We start from the raw sequence: 19,095 nt of genomic DNA, 5'->3' as shown, positions 1-19,095 counted from the left end.
AGGAACGTTTTTGGACACTTAGGAGAGAATTAGGTTTAACTGGCCTATCTTCACTAAGTGTTTAAAATGATTTTAGCACTTTAAAGAATAAATGAAAAATGCTTATAATAGTAATTTCTGATTACATTCATTGCTATTAGTTAGGGGGTTTATGATTCTTGATGAAAAATTAACTTTATGCTCAAATGTAGTTTAAGGATTAATTTGATTAATTGAACATGATTAATTTTTGATATATGAGTTGTCAATACCACTAGAAAATATTAATTTAGCATTTTGAGTGTTTAAAATACAGATTTTTGAATTATAGGGAAGAGGGAATCGATACGCCCTTGAAGGGGAACCAATTCCCCCTTTGAAGGGGAACCGATTCCCCCTAGGGGAATCAATACCCCCCTGGTGTTCTGTTTTTTAACACGGTCAGAACACCCAAAATTTTCAAACCCTCTCTTCTCTTCTCTTCGCCGTTCTCATTTTCTCTCTCCCCAAATCATCACTTTGATTCAAAAACAACGTTTCTTATCGGAATTACTTCAAATATCATCTCCTAAACCTGTTGGAATCATCAAATTAGTGCAAAAATCATCACATTCTCACAAAATCCGAAAATCTTCAAGATATTTTTTTAAAACTTCTATTTTATCAAATTTTAAACATAGAACTAGTTTTAATTAGTTCTAGATTGAAATAGTGATCGGGCATTGATTGTTTAGTGATTAGAAACTAGATTTTACAACTAATTTAATCAAAAACACAAGAATTTTCCAAAATTCTTTGAAATTTTCAAAATAAAAAAATTTGTTTTTCAAATTATTGTGTTTTGATTTAATTATGTTGTTGTTATGAAAACTATACATATATTGATTTACAAAACCTTATTTTTCAATAAGTTTTTCAAAAACTTTGCCCATTAGGATTGGTTTAGAGAACCATGAAATATTGAGGACTCAATTGAGTTTTGGGATTGATTACATTGCATACATGTGTTTTATAATTGCAGGTTATTCATTCTATTCCGATTTTCTTAAACCCTGTCAAATCCTAAACGTGCTAGGTCTTCATCTAGTCGTTCAAACCAACAACCAAATCCACCTCCAAATCCTCCTCCTATTCTTAAAATTCCTATTCCTAATCTCGTTGATCCTAATATGACTATCCAAAACTCGTGCTTCAATCATCCTGGTCCTAGAAATCATCATTTTTGGTATTATCAATATTTTGACTCTTTTAAAATTAGAGAAGAATGTATCCCTTCTCTACAAGCTATGATAGATATCAATTTTAGATATCTTCCTCTTTTACAATAGTGGAAATTTGATAAACTTTGTGACCTTGAACCTATAGTTTACCATCAACTTGTCCGCATCTTCTATTCTAATGCCGTTTGTATTAAAAACCGAACTCAAACCAAAACCATAGGAGTTCGTTCCTATCTCCTAGGACAATTCTTCCATCTTGACTCGACTTACAAAGCCAATGAATTAGGATTATATAATGATGGTATATCAAAAGAAAAATAGTTTTTAGGTTCTCGTTATAAAAGAATAAAGAAACCGGTGAATGGGTTCGATCTTCTGAGAATACTCCGGGAGCTAGTTCTTCACAAGCTCCACCAGAAGCTGACGACGATCCCGAGCTTGAACAATTAATGCAAGATATTGACGAAGCCGACGATGAGCCGGAGCAGCACGAGGAACAAGCTCAGCAAGAAGATCAAGTGCCTCCATATTTTCAATCATTTATGGAGACATTTGATTTCCGTTATGCATCCTTGGATTCTCTCTTCACTTCAATAGAATCTCACTTCTCGACTATGGAAGCTCAACAATTGGAAATTCTCCGGGAGATGCGTGCAAATAATGAAGCAACCAACGCTCGTATTAATGCACTCACTCATGAAATGGCAGCTATGCGAGCTCATTTCCCTCCTCCCGATCCTCCTACGGATGCTTGAACTTTGATCTTTGCTTTGCTTGTTTGGATTGAACTTGGATATTTGCATTATTGTTAAAACATTTTGAATGCTTTTGGATTGTTTATTTTTGGTTGTTCAAACTTATGTTTAATACATTTGATTTGGATTTCGTGTTTATTTTGCATCTTTAGACATATATGACCAATTATCCATTACATGTTTATGAATATTGATTATGAAACTAATGGCTAACCTCTCTTTTGATTGTGATCTTAGCAGCTTAAGCTTTATATTAATAAATCAATTGGCTTACGTTTTTCAAAATTCTTGTTTAAAACGTTTTTATAGGGTCTTTTTGATTTAACAAAAAGAGGGAGAAAGTGTTAAAGTAAGGGGGAGTAGTATTTTTCAAAATCAAAATTCATTTTGAAATTAGAAAATCTTAAAATGTTTTGTTATATCAAAAAGGGGGAGATTGTTGAAAACATTTTGATATTTCGATATAACAAATTAAATTAAAAAGAATTTTAATTTTGAAAATGATTTTTCTAAGCATATTCGATATATTAAATCGAATATCAAAATATTACTCAAAGTATTTCAAAGTTCATTTTAAATCCTTACTAAAGTGTAAAATTAAGTTTTAATCTTAAAATAATTTCAAAACAATTTTACAAAGTGTTTCGAACCGTTTCAAAGTTAAAAATTACAGTTTGTCCAGAGGGAACCGATTCCCCCTGAATGGTTTTGCTCCGAGAAATTCCAGTATGCTCAGAGGGAACCGATTCCCCCTAGGGGGTATCGATTCCCCCCACTGTTCAACGGTCGAATATTTGAATTTTACACTTAGGGAACCGATTCCCCATGAGGGGGTACCGATTCCCCCCACGCTCCAAGCAGAAATATTAATTGTTTTCACACTTAAACGGCTCCAATAACTTCATTAATGATCCCCAACATTCAGAAGTGATTCAAGGTGTATTTAAACAAGCTTAGACGCCATTGATCAACAACAAGAAACTAGAATCAAGAGAGAATCAAAGAGAAAGCATTAAACCTCAAGTTTGTGCATTTCAAGCCTATTTTTCATTCAATATTCATTTTGCTTTCAAGAACACTACTTGTACTCAATTGTATTCATTCTTGAGTGTTCTTTTCTTTGTTCTAGAATTGTGCAAACAATCTACAATGTGAGGATTTCCTTGTAAGTTTGCAAATTTGTAATCTTCTCTTTGGAAAAGAGTGTTCTCAAGAATTGGGGTATATTCTTGAGAGTATTGTAAGGTTATCTCTTTGGCCTCAAAAGAAAGAACAAATTAGTGAATTTGTTGAAAAATCCTTAGTGTGGATAGTTAAGGTACTGGACGTAGACTTTGATTAAGAAAGTCAAACCACTCTAAATCGCTGTGCAATTACTTTCAATTTTCTGCAAAAGCTTCCACAAAATTTTAATTGCCAATTCACCCCCCCTCTTAGCCGATTCCGTCAATCGATTAACTCAACAGATTTTAAATTAGGCAGTTTTATTTATGATATTGAACAGTACATAACTTCCTAGTTGGTGTCTAAAATCGAATTTTATTTTGACATTTAAGTATTAAATTATGATTTTATGTGATTATTAGTTTTAAAATAAAGAAATCGTTTTGAAATTTTAAAGAAACAAAATTTCACTCATTTTTTAATAGCAAATGTTTTATACAACTGATGTGACATCTTTGACTCGTATACGGGTACATATATGGGTTAAGGGTGTTACACAGAGTGACTTTCATCTTGCAAGGAATCCAACATTTCATTCAAGGAAAAACACATACACGTTCAGTATCATTTCATTCGTGAAAAGGTGGAAGAATGGACGATTGATATGCAGAAAATTCATACCAAAGATAACATAACAGATTTTATGACAAAGGCATTCAATGGTGATAAATTTGCTTGGTGTCGATCCTCTTCTTGCATGTTAAAGACGTACGCAACATGAATGGTACAAGGTAAAAAGAATGGTGTGAAAATATGATTATTCCAATCAAATCTTCAAGTCAAATATTGTTGAAAGTCAAAATTTCTTGTGCATTAATGCACCGTTTTTTGGCAGAGTAAATTTTCAAGATTTACTACCGATTTTGGTTGAAAATTATCAATGACAAATTTACTCATTTAGAACCTACACTTTAGGTTATTTAGAAAATTGGTCCCCAAGTTTCAACTATAAATATACTAGCAATTTTAGCTTCAAAAACATCCCAAAAACATTTCAACTTCCCCTTATACTATAGAAATTAGAAAGTTTTCTTATAGAGATATTTTGTTCTTTTTATCAAGAAAGAATTGTCATTTTTTTCTCTTCGTTAGATCGAGAGAAATTATAGTTCTTATTTTTTCATAATAAAATTCTTCTACCTTTGTTTGTGGCTTTTACCTTATATTATTTAAGGATTGTACATATAAAATTTATGTCTTCTTTATCTTCATTGTTATTTTCTAAAATTATCAGTTGCAATTTTACTCTATCTGACGCCTGTATTCCGCAACATTAACCCCAAAGAGAACCCTTTCATAAATTATCAAAGGGCAAGGCAGAACCCAGGCCTAGGATGGGGATCGGAAATAGTTTTCAACCAGCAATAGACGCTCCTCGGTTATTACGTCACTAGTTGCTCTTTCATTGAACGCGGGATATAGGGCCGTCTATTTGTCCCAACCATTAAATTGTTATCTAATATTTGAATGTCTTAAATTAATATCCAAATTTGAAAAAGAAAGTCATTTTATTAGTATTTAAATTTTAAAAATTCAAATTGATAGATGATGTTAATATTTTTTTCAACAATTAATTGGATTAGGTTAGTAACGGTGTAATTGAAATCCGGGTCGATTTTGATTCAATTTAGTTTATCTTCGAATTTGGAATCAAATTCTGACCATTATATTCGAGTCTATATCAAATCTTATGTCGGATAAATCGGTTCAATTAACCAGGTTTGGATCAAAATTATCAAGTCTATATGAACTTCAATGCCAAATAACCTCAAAATCATATTCAATCTTAAAGATTAGTTTTATCTACTATATTCAACATTAATTTTATCTACTATTTATCTTGGAAATTTATTGACGAGCAAAGTGATTAGCCTGTTTATCATGCAGTATTGGTTAAGGATATGTTAAGCTTTATTTTAAACATTTTAAGATTTTCAAGGTATATGAATAATACCAAAAACAAATAGGGCTGATAAATTTAATATAATGAAACTTGCGTTCATTTATATTGGTGTTAGACATATCAAAACATTGTTTTTAAGATTTTCAAGATCATTGTAATAAAACTAAAATCAATTAGGCTTGCTTCGCAGTAAATTTGAATGTTATGATTTTCAATCATTGACCACGATAGAGTGTCAATACATGTAAAAGAAAATACAAAAATAAATTTTTTAACTAAGTACCGGTTGGGGCTGCGCGAACGCAAGGCCCCTCAGCAACAAATAATGACGTAGGCTCTCCCACTAGGGGAGACCTTATAGCGGCACCCCTCCCCAGTGCAATGGAGGTCACTGCTCCAGGCCATGGTCCTTCTTGATCGCCCATTGACCCCGTCCAGGTAAGTATGTTCTAGCGTCGGGTTATGCTCTCTATTTATACAACATCCTTGCTTCATGATTGTCGTATGTTAGGGATGTGGGATTTTAGTCAACATTGTGCATCTAAAAATGGTTCAATCACATTTCAACTTCCATATTCTCTAAAAGGGTTCTTAATTAAACAACAAAACGTGATCCAAAAACATTCATGGTATCTCTTACAAGCTCTTTAGCTTTGTTCAATTTTGTGCACCCAAAGCTTTTTTACTAAACAATATTCATTGAACTTGGAAAACACTCCGATCTTTAATTACTCAAATTTAAAACTATTTGAAGGATAGACCGTTGTTGAAAAAAATCGATAATTTTAGAGCTTTGAATGAAAAATTGATTCAAACGTTGTTGAGGAAAATGTAAAACCAATTATTGATACATACATGTGCAGACGTGCACGAACAATCAAACATGTGCAGAACAATCGGTTCTTTGCATAGGATTGGTTCGCACATATTCCTTGATATGACAATGTTCTTCCTCCAACTCCTTTGTTGATCATAAATCGTTCCATTATTTAAAAAGTTGGAAGAATAGGTCAAATAAAGGTACAACTGTTAAGTTAGATATAAGAAAAGCGTATGATTGATTAGAATGAAATTTTCTTGTGATATCATGTTAAAAATGGGTTTTATATATCTTTCTTCTTGTTATGTGATGTATCAATATAGTTTCTTATTGCTTGAGACTTAATAGGCATGCTTCTGATTTTTTTTTACCTGAGATGAGACAAGGTTGTAACAACTTAAATCCGATTGGGCCTAAAGTGTCACATTGGGCTATCGGGGCAACCCTTATTTTCAGAACATATTTGTTTTCTTTTCAAACATGTTGAATGTTATCATAATTAAAACATGAATAACATTTATAAAAATCCTTTTTATAAAATCGGATCTCACGCTTTCCGTTATTACTGAATTTGACTTATTCTTTGTACCGCTTGTCGGTACATCCCTGCAATGATCCACGTCCTCAACAATCTATATATGTACTCGACTGAAGATATCTCGACGTATTACGCTTAATATAGTTACATCTGTTGTAGCCCACTCCCACATCAAAGCAGGTATATAATGACGTTTGTAGCGGCATTTCTAAGCAACAACCACTAACTTTGTACCTATCTGTACCTATAGCAGCATTTATAGGAAGAACGCCACAAAATAACAATATTCGCAGCGTTTTTATTAAAAATGCCGCTACAGACCGATATATTGGGGGAGTTTTTAGTACAATCACAGCAATAATATTCATATAGTAACGTTTTAACTAAAAACGCCGCGGTTTTATAGTATTTTAGTGGAGTTTGTCATATCTAGCGCGTTCAGTTCCAAAAACATTTAACCCTTTTTTCTCTCTTCTTCCCTTACCCATTTTTCTCAAAGGTTTCTCTCCCTCTCACGAAAATGTAGCAGTTTGCCGCCGTTTGACATTGTCGTGGCCTTAACTGCCATGCCCATCAAAATCTTCACATTATTCCGAGTCAGCCCAACCATAATCGTCGTCATTCCCGTGATTCAATGGAAAAACATTCGATCTCCTTTTCGAATTTTCTTTCATCCCCGTCGAGGTAAACGTTCAAATCCTTCCTTTGCTTCTCTGAGTTGTTCCTTGGCTGCAGATTTTGTAATTTTATTTCTAGGACTGCACTGTTGCACTTTGATTTAGGGTTTCAAAATGCTGGTTTCCTGTTCTAATTACGTTTCTCTGCAAACAAAAGATCTTGTTAGGATCGACAATGTTTTTCTTCTTTTTTATCAGTATGGATCCAAGTGTTTGTCTTTTATGTTGAAATTATTAGGTTTTCTCTCTCCGTTGGCATTGCTTAATTTTGATTCAAGGTCCAGATCTAAAGGGAAATGATGGTGTAAAATAGAAGGTGCTCTGCAATTACTCTTTGGGCCAAGATATGTATGTAAAAATACAAACCCAAGCCTTAATTACAATGACCTGTCTTGGTCTTGGCATTGAAATTTTGATTTGGTGAAAGAAATAGCTTCCATTGAAATTTCGTGAGGTACTGTAAGCATGGTTTGGTATATGATGTTGAGTTTGGCTTTAGAGATTCAGAAGCTTTAGAGAGGATGGGGGGATTGGTCTTGTTTTGTGATAAAAGTAAGTTTCAATGGAAAGGTGTTTGGTCGCACTCTGATGTTGGAAGGTATATGGATGGAGGATAATTCAAATTATGGTTCCTATGAATGTTTTTGTTCCTTGCGAGATAACCAAACAGAGGTGTCTGTGGAGAGAGTTAGCACCTCGGAATGGTAGTACTCAAGGTGTCCGGTTTATGGGAGGCATATGTAATATTGTGCGCATTAGAAGTGAAAGGAGTGACTGTAGGAAGTATCGGGCCCGAGTAGTCGATTTCACTTATTTATAGAGAATTTAAGCAGCTCAGCTCCATTGACAGGGGAAATTTTTTTTGGTTTGGGCCAAATAGAAGAAGAAATAAGTTGACAGAGTTTTTAGGGACGAGAACTGGATGGTGGCTAATTCTTTGGTCACACTTTCGGGACTTCCACCATCAGTGTGAATTCTTTGGGCGGTGTAAACAGGAGCTGTCCCACCCATTGATTGTATTAGATTTCAATGTGTTGTGTAGTCTAGCAGCGCATATGCTTCTACCTTTGGAACTGTTGTTTTGCGTGGCCAACATGATGAATCAGATTCTCCTCGAACTCCAAGATCCAGGCTAGGAAGTCAAGAGAGAACTTCAAGTGCATCAGTTGAAGCTAGCGCATCAAATCTTGCAGAGGTGGTATTTGTTATTTATCTTTCTTGACCGATGCTGAGAATTTTATATGGATTTGGTTATTTATTTTGGCTGTGTTACTATCACTGAGTATTATTATTTTTCTCCAGAAGTTCCCGTGACTATTTGGATGCACAAAGATTATTTCCAAGGATACGTCAACCGAGTGATGATGAAGAAAATGCCAAGATAATATCATCATCTGTCCCACTATCCATGTTGTTTATCCCATCCCTAAAAGAGGTGTGCACTACTCGACATTTACTTTAGGTTTCCCTGCCAGTTAGCTTGACAGTAACTTTGAAATATTCATGTTTAAGTAGGCTGAAATTATTTCCTCGTTTACTTGCAATTCTTTGGGCGTTGAAAAGTTGGAATTAGGATTCCTGTGTGGCCTTTGATTCTAAAGTAAAATTGTTGGAAATGAGAATAAATAAATTTGAGAGATTAGGAGATAGTAGATTTATGGATGTTATCTTTCAAGTTGAATTGGTTCTAAGCACAACCAACTTTTAGTGGAGGAATACAATAGTTTGCTATTAATTAGTTGAATTTATTTGTTTTAGATAATAATTGAATTTTTTATTTTAAGTGGTGGATATGGCTTTAAAATCAGATGGTTCGAACTATTGTTTTAGGTAATAATGGAATTAGTGGTTGATATGACTTTAAACAGTTTATTGAATTTATTAGTTGAATTTAGTTGTTTTAGGTAATTCCGATGGCCCAAACTATTGTTTTAGGTAATAATTGTATTTAATAATTTGTTTTAGGTATATTTCAAATGTTTGTTATTTTAGGGCTCTTGATCCTTGGTTAACAATGAATTGGTTTGCATTTTCAGTGTTTCTGAACTTATTTGGGATTTCTGAACTTGTTTCAATTATGTTTTAAAAGAAATTGCAAATGTTGATAATTACATGGCTTGACACTTTCAGTTTGTTTAATAATTACAATTTCGACTAGATGCAATATTATCTTTGCATTTCGCCCTCGGCTCGTGCTGGCAAACCTATTGTTAAATGGACTGAGGTCTTTCTTCACTCCATTACTATCTTATTATTTCTCCTCTTTTCTTTTGATTTTGGTTACATTGTTTGTGTTGAATACTTTTGGATATCTACTATGACTACTATGATCACTAATTTCATTATTGTGTATCAGGTACAAAGTTGGTTTGCATCTAGGCAGCAGGAAAGCACATGGTGGACAATCTTATTCAGCAGTTGGCACGAAGCACTTGCATCTAAAGTGCATGGAGTCATCATTTTGTCTTTTCATTGAAGCATCTTAAGTGGTTTTTTAGGTTCATATTCTATTGAATAATGTTGAACTACGTTACGTTTCAGTTGGATATTTGTTAACTTTGATTTATTCATATTTTACGTATTTCTACTTAATTCGAATCTTAATTACTTTTAAGGTTGTTATTGGAGATTGTTACATTAAATTTGGATAATACAAAGTGGAAAAAAACATTTTGAAAATAAGTTGTGATTAGATGTGTTTTAGGATAAAAACACCACTAATGGAGTAAAAAATTAGCGGTGTTTGTGAGGAAAAATGCTTATAATACATAATTATTAGCGGTGTTTGTAGGAAAAATGCCACTATGTACTTAATTATTAGCGGTGTTTGTAACAAAAATGCCGCTAAATAGCCGAACTTTTTGTGACGTTTGTAACAAAAACGCCGACTTGTTGCGGTTGTTAACTTAAAACGTCGCTAACTGTTGCGACACTTGTATAGTTGGCATTTTTTGTGGCATTTTTTTGCGTCACGAGGATTTTTAGCAGTGCTTTAAAATACTGCTATAGCTGTAAAAAAGTCGCTAAATTTTTTGTCATTTATGTCCCTCACGGACTAAGTCTTACTATTACGGATCGTCCTTAGCTCCTACGGACCTTAAACAAGTCAAATCTAACCATTCAAAATGGGTAATATTGATATTCTACTTAAAATATCAATACCCTAGGGTCAATAATCAATACCCCTGTGAGTATCAATACCAAAAATGCATTCTATTGCTAAAAAGGGGCTCATTATCGATACTGTCACCTTGAATATCGATACTACACTAATTTTTGCCTTAATTTAACTAGCCAATATTCATACTCTAACCCTAAAATGGTTTATTTAGGCTCAAAAAACACCCAGAAATCATCCTAAATGACTTGGTTTGGTTCCTAATAATGTTATGAAGCTTTATAGAGTTAATTAGGGTCTTGAGGTGTTATAAAAACACTTCCTTAACACCTAAAGAATGATTTGATCATGAATTCAAAGAAAAACCCTAAAATGCTTAAATAACCAAATCTTAGTAATTTCAAAGGATTAGAAATACACTACCTTGATGTTTAAATCCCGAAATGAAGCTCATTGCTTAGCCACACACCTTCCCTTGGTGATTTGGATGAAAACCCCCACTTTTCTTTAGCTAGGAATAAACCAAGACTTTGATCCATTAAAACGATATTGCAAGGGGGGATTATAAACGAAAATGAAGCATGAAAAGGGCTCAATACCTTACCTTTGAGCTATGGTTACTTAGAGAAGATGAAAGAAGAGGAAATGAGGTGGATGAAATGAGATATAAAAACCCTCATCGTTACAAAATGGGGAAATTACGCTTTTGGTCCTTCCTCATATTTTCACTATTTAAAAACCCTCTTTTATGGCTAATTAGGCCCAAGTTCAAACCTAATTAAGCCCAACTCGGCCCAATGACTTTACTAATGAATTTCACGAGATCCAATTACCTCTCGGGTAAACTCGAAACTACTATCCTAGAATTTGAGGTGTTACAAAGGCAAGGTGATCTCTTATCCCCTTACTTGTTTCTTTTATGTGTCCACAGACCGAACATGTCTAAAAGGATATGTGCAATGCCACCACTCTAAGATATCTCTTTTCCTTTTAGACATAGGATCATTGTCTCCACCACCTCTCCAAGGCATGACATTCTCTCCTACATAATTTCATGACACTCTCGTCATGGATGTCTATTTTCCCTATCGTACTCACAAGGACGCTCAACTTGAAATAACACAGTCAAAGAATCATCCTAATAACACTTGACATGAGATCATTATCCTTTCCCAAAAAGGGAAAAAGACATGTATAAATTTTAAAACATCTCGTTTTTTTATATAAGGCTAATGGCCATCTATATGCATCCCCTATCAAACATTTATTTTTCAAAAAGAATAATGATCTTACAATAATTGATATAAATGATATTGAAGTAACAATAATTTCATGATAAATGACATTAGAGTACTGCTTTAACTGTTCTAATTTACACTAAACGCTTCAAAACACAAGAAAGAAAATATCTGTTCTGAAAAGAAAATAATGACCCTTCCATATTGGAATCTTTGCCATGTACAAAGTTCGGCGAACCATGCTGGTACTTCCGGAGATTATGAAATTCTTGTAAACAATGAAAATCGTAGGGTTTTACCCGATAGGAGCCCTTCCAGAAATTCTCCAAGGCCAAGGCAGAACCATGAATTAGGAGGGGGTTTGGAAATAGTTTTCAACCAGGCAATAGACGCGCTTCGGTTATTATCTCACTAGCTGTGTCATTGCCCCAAGCACAAATGATGCTTTTAATCAAGCTTGCTAGCTCCATTTTATAATAAATGCAAGACTAATATACTTAATCTTTCATTAGACGTGGGATATAGGGCCATCTATTTGTCCCGACCATTTAACTTGTTATCAAATATTTGAATGTCTTAAATTAATATCCAAATTTGAAAAGGAAAGTCATTTTATTAGTATTTAAATTTTAAAAGTTCAAATTGATAGATGATGTTAATGTCCTTTTTTCAATAATTAATCAAATCAGATTAATATTGATGTAACTAAAATTCGGATCGATTTTGATTCAATTTAGTTTGTTTTCAAATTTTGAATCAAATTCAGACCATCATATTCGGATTTATATATCGAATTTTTTGTTGTCATATCGGTTCAATTAATCAAGCTTGGATCAAAATTATCAAAGTTTATGTGAACTTCAATGCCAAATACCAAAATATCATATTCAATCTTTAAAGATTGGTTTTATCTTTTACTATATTCAACAATAATTTTATCTACTACTTTACTTGGAAATTTATTGAAGAGCAAAGTGATTCGTTTTGTTTTAAACATTTTAAGATTTTCAAGATCATATGAATTAACTAAAATTAAATAGGTTTGATACAATTTAAAATATCGAAACTTACATCCAATTATATCGTTATAGACATTAAATCTTTGTTTTTAAGAATTTGAAGATTATAGGAATAAACTAAAATATAATAGGACTGCTTAGATTTTCAATCATTGAACCATTATTGAAAATCAATTCTTATTATAATTAAAAAAAACAAAAATTACAACTTAGAAATGGTAGGGGCTGCGCGAACGCAAGCCCCCTCAGCAACAAATAATGACGTAGGCTCTCCCACTAGGGGAGACCTTAGAGCGGCACCCCTCCCCAGTGCAATGGAGGTCACTGCTCCAGGCCATGAGCCTTCTTGATCGCCCATTGACCCCGTCCAGGTAAGTATGTTCTAGCGTCGGGTTATGCTCTCTATTTATACAACATCCTTGTTTCATGTTTGTCGTATGTTAGGGATGTGGGATTTTAGTCAACATTGTGCATCTAAAAATGGTTCAATCACATTTCAACTTCCATATTCTCTAAAAGGGTTCTTAATTAAACAACAAAACGTGATCCAAAAACATTCATGGTATCTCTTACAAGCTCTTTAGCTTTGTTCAATTTTGTGCACCCATAGCTTTTTTTACTAAACAATATTCATCGAACTTGCAAAACACTCCGATCTTTTATTTGAAGGACGGACTGTTATGAATTTTTAAAAGATTAAATTTAATTTTGGTATCTTATAAATCCTTCGATGATAGACTAAAGATTTGTTGGTTATGTAATACAAATTTTGTTTTCTCGTTTATCTTATTATTTATTTAAAGTTTTTGTTATGTTGTATTTTTCCTTTGTATTTAGATATTAAATTCGTTACTGTCTAGAATGAACATTGAAAACAAACGAGATGAATCAAAGAATCAACCAAATAATAATCGTGCATTCCCAACACACAAATGACAAATCATATTAAGTCTTGAGGAGTAAGGAAGAAATATACAAGAATTCATGCACCAAGTGAAGCCTTAATTCCATCGGTGTGCTCAAGTATGTCCCTCCATGAGAATTCAATCACTTCAATGTACCATTACGGTGCATATCCTCCGTTTTTCAGAACCAGTACTCTGCCTGGAGCCAAGGAGCTCTCTAAACGGCATTCATCTCTAGCCTCTCTTAAGGTAAATATTAACAGAAATGATATGGGATTTTAGGACTTTGAAGAACTCAACTATAGGTGTATCCTTGCTATAGACAAGTTATCGTCAGTTAGTTTCCCTTTTTATTTTTATTTTTTGAGATTGTCTATGAAAACATACGTTTTGGTGTATATTATTATTGTTGTTCCTCTATGCAATGTTAGATATTAAGATTTGTTTTTGGTAAAGAAAACTAGCTTTGCAGTTGAATGTGATTTTAAATAATAATATTATTTTAAGCGAAAATGGATATCGAAAATTCAGTTGAGATCTAAGGCTGCATCGGTTGAAGACCTTGTCGGTCTTTCGGTATTAGTTAATGCAATTTTGGAAGGTCATCCGTAGGGAGAGAGGGTGGCTTGGGATTAGATTGGTGTGGCATTTAGGCCACATACTAAAGAACTCTGTCATTTTTGGGATGGTTGTTTTGGATAGTCTTCCGACAAGGAGTCGGTCGTGACGCTTGGTTTAAACATTGATAGCGTTTGTATGATGTGTTTGAACAAGCTTGAGACCAGTGATCACATGTTTTTCAAGTGTGCGTACTCTAGACAGGTTGGGGCCATATTCTGCAGGCTTATAACTTGGCAAGGCCGGTTATGTGACGGGATTAGGAGCTTAGTTGCGGGTGCGGTAATGTTAGAGGGAAATCGTTGATGCCCATGTTTTGCTTGGCATGGAACGAATCCATTACTGACCGGCGACATTTCCAGAGGGTGTACTCTCTAGAGACAAAGTTGGTGAGCCACTTGTGAGGCTGAAGGTTTATTGTTTTGTTTTAAATATTTAGTTCGTTGGCAGATTGAATCTTTTGAATATAGAATTTTCAATTATCCAAAAGATTGATCATCTGCCCTTGGAAAAGGACAAGTTCTAAAGGATAAAATTTGGTATTACTTGTAAAAAAATTGCAAACTAGTTTGGAAATTCTCGAAGGCCAGGGCAGTAGAATCCAGGCCTAAGAGGGGGTTTGGAAACCAACAATAGACGCACCAAGCGCAAAGATAAATTTCACATTGCTTATTAGCTCCATTTTATAATACATACAAGACCTGTCAGTTTATTCCCCACTTGTGTGGGACGTAAGGGCCAATTTATACCATCGACGGCGACAACAATTCCGCTTGTATTACATTTATATAAATATAATGACATAATAACCATCGAAGGAAGCTCAACCTCAACGACAACTGACCTCAAAACCATATTCATCAGGACTGGTAAACACAGATCCATACTCAAAATTCTATTAGTGTCTATCCGAGCCTAAAACGATTTGAACCTGAGAAACTAAAGTTGGAAGTTTGTACATTGAAAAGAAAAACCCGAGTTCAAGGAAGTACGAATCCAAAAGATAAAACCGGAATCTCAAAACAGGTTGTGTTGGCAGCAGGAAGAAGTGTGATCATCTCAAATAATTTATTCTGCAAATTCCTACTTGGCGTAATGCAAAACAGGTGTCCGACTCTGTTGAGCAGGCTCCAATTTCTCGAACATCGACAAAGAGCATGCGGACTAGGCCGGCCAGGGTCGGTCTTGACTATTTTTAGGCCCAGGGCAAAAATAAAAAATGGGCCCCTAATATAAAAAAATTAAAAAACATGTAATTTAATTAGATTTTTTATTAAATTAAAAAATAGTAATTCATTACAATATAAAATATGTCAAAAAATATATTTAAGAATATAAATACTTATAAAAAAATATTACATTCGGTCATTTTTTATGCAAAACCATGATGATAGTATCAACATCAATGTTTTCCAATATATTTTTCTCAATACATAACATAACATTTGAAAATAAAAGAACGATTTTATCTAGAATTTGAAAATATATAAAATTAAAAGAAAGAATTTGAAAATGTGGTCTACCTAGAATTTTAAGAACAATCTTCAATATGATTCAAGCACCATAATTGATAATAAACAATTGTGACCTTACTTGTGAGAGAAATATGATAAATTAAAAAATGTGAATAATAATTTTCAGATGAATTGTGAAACATGAAAGAGAAAAGAATCATGATAATTATACTTAAATTTTTTCTTCTCATTAAGTTTTGAAAAATTATGTTAATAAAATTTTTTATTGATATGAAAAATCGAGAAAGAGATTTGGTGAATTGATAGTGAGAATTTGGAAAGACCAAAATTAAAGAGTTAAATTGATTTTTTTTTTAATTTTGAGAAAGAAATATTAAATTAGAATTTTATAGAAGAACAATTTATTAACGTTAATATAAAATTCAATAAATATAATTCACACCTTAATAAATTCATAGGCCCCGTTATTTTCTTGAGTAAATTACGTGTTTCGTACCTAAATTTTTAATTTTGGTCTGTTTTAGTACCTAAACTTTTAATTTTTTCAAAACCATACGTAAAATTTAATTTTTGTTTCATTTTAGTACCCGCCTTTAAAAAGTTTAGTTTTTTTATTTCATTTTAGTACACATTCAAAATTTAACGTTAAGTTTTAAATTTTTTTTGAAAATTTAGGTACTAAAACAAACCAAAATTGATAGTTAGGTACTAAATGCGTTAAGTTTTTAATGACAGATACTAAAATGAAATGAAAACTAAACGTTAGATATGATTTTGAAAAAAATAAAAGTTTATGTATCAAAATGGATCAAAACTAATAGTTTATGTACTAAATTCATAGATTACTTTATTTTATTTTACAATTTTTTAAGTTATTATCAAAAAAATAAAAAAAATATAATACTAAAAAAATTTATTTTGTGGGTCCTGAGCGGGCGCCCCTTCTATCCTGGCCTAGGGCCGGCCCTGAGGCCGGCAATCGGAAGTCTTTAAACGTAACGTCGATGCAGCGCTTTTTCCTTATGGGGCCGTCACGGAGTTTGGTGCGTGGGGCTGTCCATCGGAACCTTGATGCTCATCAGATCACTGGCGGTTACCATTACATCCCAAGGTTGCGATCCGCAAAGCATGATCGTGGTTGAAACATTTGCATCACGATAAATATATACTTCTTGAATCTGATTGTTCTTTAGTTGTTAACGTTTTATTTGATCTTTAGAAATTAGAATAAATAAGTGAAAGTTTTTAAGGTAGTAGCCTTTGCCAGGACACGGTTGATTGAATTTTCTGTTTTTGTTATTTTATTTATTTCCCATTAGTACTAACGATCTCATTTTGCAATTTTTATTTCCAACAACAAATACTATTACTTAGATCCAAAACCTATCGAAGATCAATATTTCTTTCTATCCCGAGGCTACTTATTCAACAATAAAAAATTTTAGGGTAAACTACGCGTTTAGCATATAAACTATCAATTTTTATATATTTTAATACCTAAACTTTTCAAAATCATACCTTAATTTTAGTTTTTGTTTCACTTTAATACCCGGTAAAAACTTAACGTTAACTTTTGATTTTTTTTTTTAAAGTTAATGTACTAAAACGGATAAAAATGATAGTTTAGGTATGTAAACTCTCATTTTCGTCCGGAGCCTTTTTTATATATATATATAATAATATAGTATAATTTTTAAAAATATTTTCAAAAAATGTATAATATATAGTTGTTAAAACGGTTTCAAAAATACGATTTAAAAACATATATTATATAATTTTTAAAATATTTCTGAAAACATATATAATATATAGTTTTTGAAAACATTTTGAAAATATATATAATATATAGTTTTGAAAATACGTATAATATATAGTTTTGAAAATGTTTTTGAAAACGTATATAATATATAGCTTTTGAAAATATATTATATAGTTTTGAAAATATATATTATATAATTTTGAGAAAAAAATTGAAAACGTTTTGAAAAATATATAATATATATTTTAAAAAATATTTTCAAAATTATATATATAATATATGATTTTGAAAACACTTTTTTAAAATATATGTAATATGTAATTTTCATTACATTTTATTTTTTTTTCTCTTTTATTTTTTTATTTTTTATTTTTTTTATTTTTTCTTTCTTTTTTTAGGGTCCAAAATAGATCAATCGGGTTTGGGCCTGAACCAGCCCAATAGAGGTCTAGGGTTTTCACGCTTCAGCCAAGGCGTCGCACAAATGAAGGGTCTTGGATCAGGGCATGAATGGACGACTAAGATCATAAATAGCTAGGGAAACAAAACCCTAAATATTATATCACTCGCACAGCCAGATCTGGACCGTCAAATCTAACTCAATCCAACGTTCGAGATCAAATCCATGAAGGTTCCAGAAACTCGAAAGCCACCAACGGTAGCGCGTGGGCATCACGCACCGACAATATTAGCAGTCGGCCAAAGATTTCGATGATTTGAAGCACAAAAGTCGAAGCAACTCAGACTGAACCATACATGATCTTCAGTCAACCGAAGAACAACCCTGATGATCAGAGCAACTCGGACTGAACCATCCGAGATAACCGAGAACAACCTCGAGATAATTGGGAGCAACCCCAAAATAATAAAAAACGACCCCGATACGGGCCTATAAATACCCTACAAGAACAACATCGGAGGACCAAGAACACGAAAACAGAGTTGAAACAACGACCAACACAAATCGATAGAGAAACCAAGCAGCTTAATACCCAAAAAAGCGAAAGCAAAAGAATCGAAATACCAAGCAAAATATTGCACACACCACAAAAATACATATCAAAAAAGAAGAAAGTGCCTTGGTCTTGGCTCGAGAAGGAAGCAGCCACCGGAAGTCGAAGGAATTCATCAAAAAAATGTGAGAACCGAGTGATCCTTTTTTAGATCTACCATTATTGGGGTTTATTTTGGAGATTTAGGGCTTAGTTTTGGGTTCATGGGATCGAGGGGGTCATTTTAGGGGTTAATTATTTTTCCGACCACTGACGGCGGAGCTGCAGTCGGTGGCCACCGGGCGGTGGCCGGCCATCGGGGCTGGTTGAGGGGAAGAGATAGTGGTTAGGAGAGTTTTTTTTTTGTTTTTCCCTAAGTTTGGTTAAAATGAGTTTTTTTTAGTTTAGGGTTATTTATAGTCGAGAGACTTTTATGTAATTAGCTAATAGTTAAATTATTTCCGAAGTCCCTCTACTTTTAAAATATAATTCATTTTAGTCACCTATTTTAATTTTACCTCTAAATTTTCGATTTATTCAATTTAATCATTGTTTACATTTTTTATATTTTACAAATTGGCCCCCTAACTTTTTATTTTTTCTCTTGCAGCTCATTTTTTAGCATCAATTTGATCTATGAATTATAATTTATTTGAATTTAGTCCTTTAAGCTTTTATTTCATTCTTTTTATTTTTTTTATTATTTAATTTTACATTTCCTTTTTTCTTCATTTTAAAAATTAACATTTTTTATTCTTTTTATTGTTTATTTATCTCCTTTTAATTTTTTTATTATTATTTTTAAAAATTATTCTTTATGTTAATATGATTTTATTTACTATATTTTAACCCTTT

General features: G+C 32.8%; 3 non-coding genes and 1 pseudogene across 3 annotated transcripts; all 4 read right to left on the bottom strand.

Moving 5' to 3' along the window:
• Positions 1-4,416: 4,416 nt before the first annotated feature.
• Positions 4,417-4,595, bottom strand: LOC120185873 (annotated as a pseudogene).
• Positions 4,596-5,366: 771 nt separating this feature from the next.
• Positions 5,367-5,527, bottom strand: LOC120185877. Its single transcript, XR_005522164.1, has one exon. It is a non-coding gene; the product is annotated as a U1 spliceosomal RNA (small nuclear RNA).
• A 6,236-nt stretch (positions 5,528-11,763) lies between these two features.
• LOC120185872 lies at positions 11,764-11,915 on the bottom strand. Its single transcript, XR_005522161.1, has one exon. It is a non-coding gene; the product is annotated as a U4 spliceosomal RNA (small nuclear RNA).
• Positions 11,916-12,709: 794 nt separating this feature from the next.
• On the bottom strand, positions 12,710-12,870 carry LOC120185871. Its single transcript, XR_005522160.1, has one exon. It is a non-coding gene; the product is annotated as a U1 spliceosomal RNA (small nuclear RNA).
• Between the last annotated feature and the right edge of the window lie 6,225 nt (positions 12,871-19,095).

This window comes from Hibiscus syriacus, unplaced genomic scaffold, assembly GCF_006381635.1.
Source record: "Hibiscus syriacus cultivar Baekdansim isolate YM2019G1 unplaced genomic scaffold, ASM638163v2 tig00113124_pilon, whole genome shotgun sequence".
NCBI lineage: Eukaryota > Viridiplantae > Streptophyta > Magnoliopsida > Malvales > Malvaceae > Hibiscus > Hibiscus syriacus.
The sequence above is the reverse complement of the archived record's forward strand: the minus strand, read 5'-3'. Positions and strand labels throughout refer to the sequence as shown.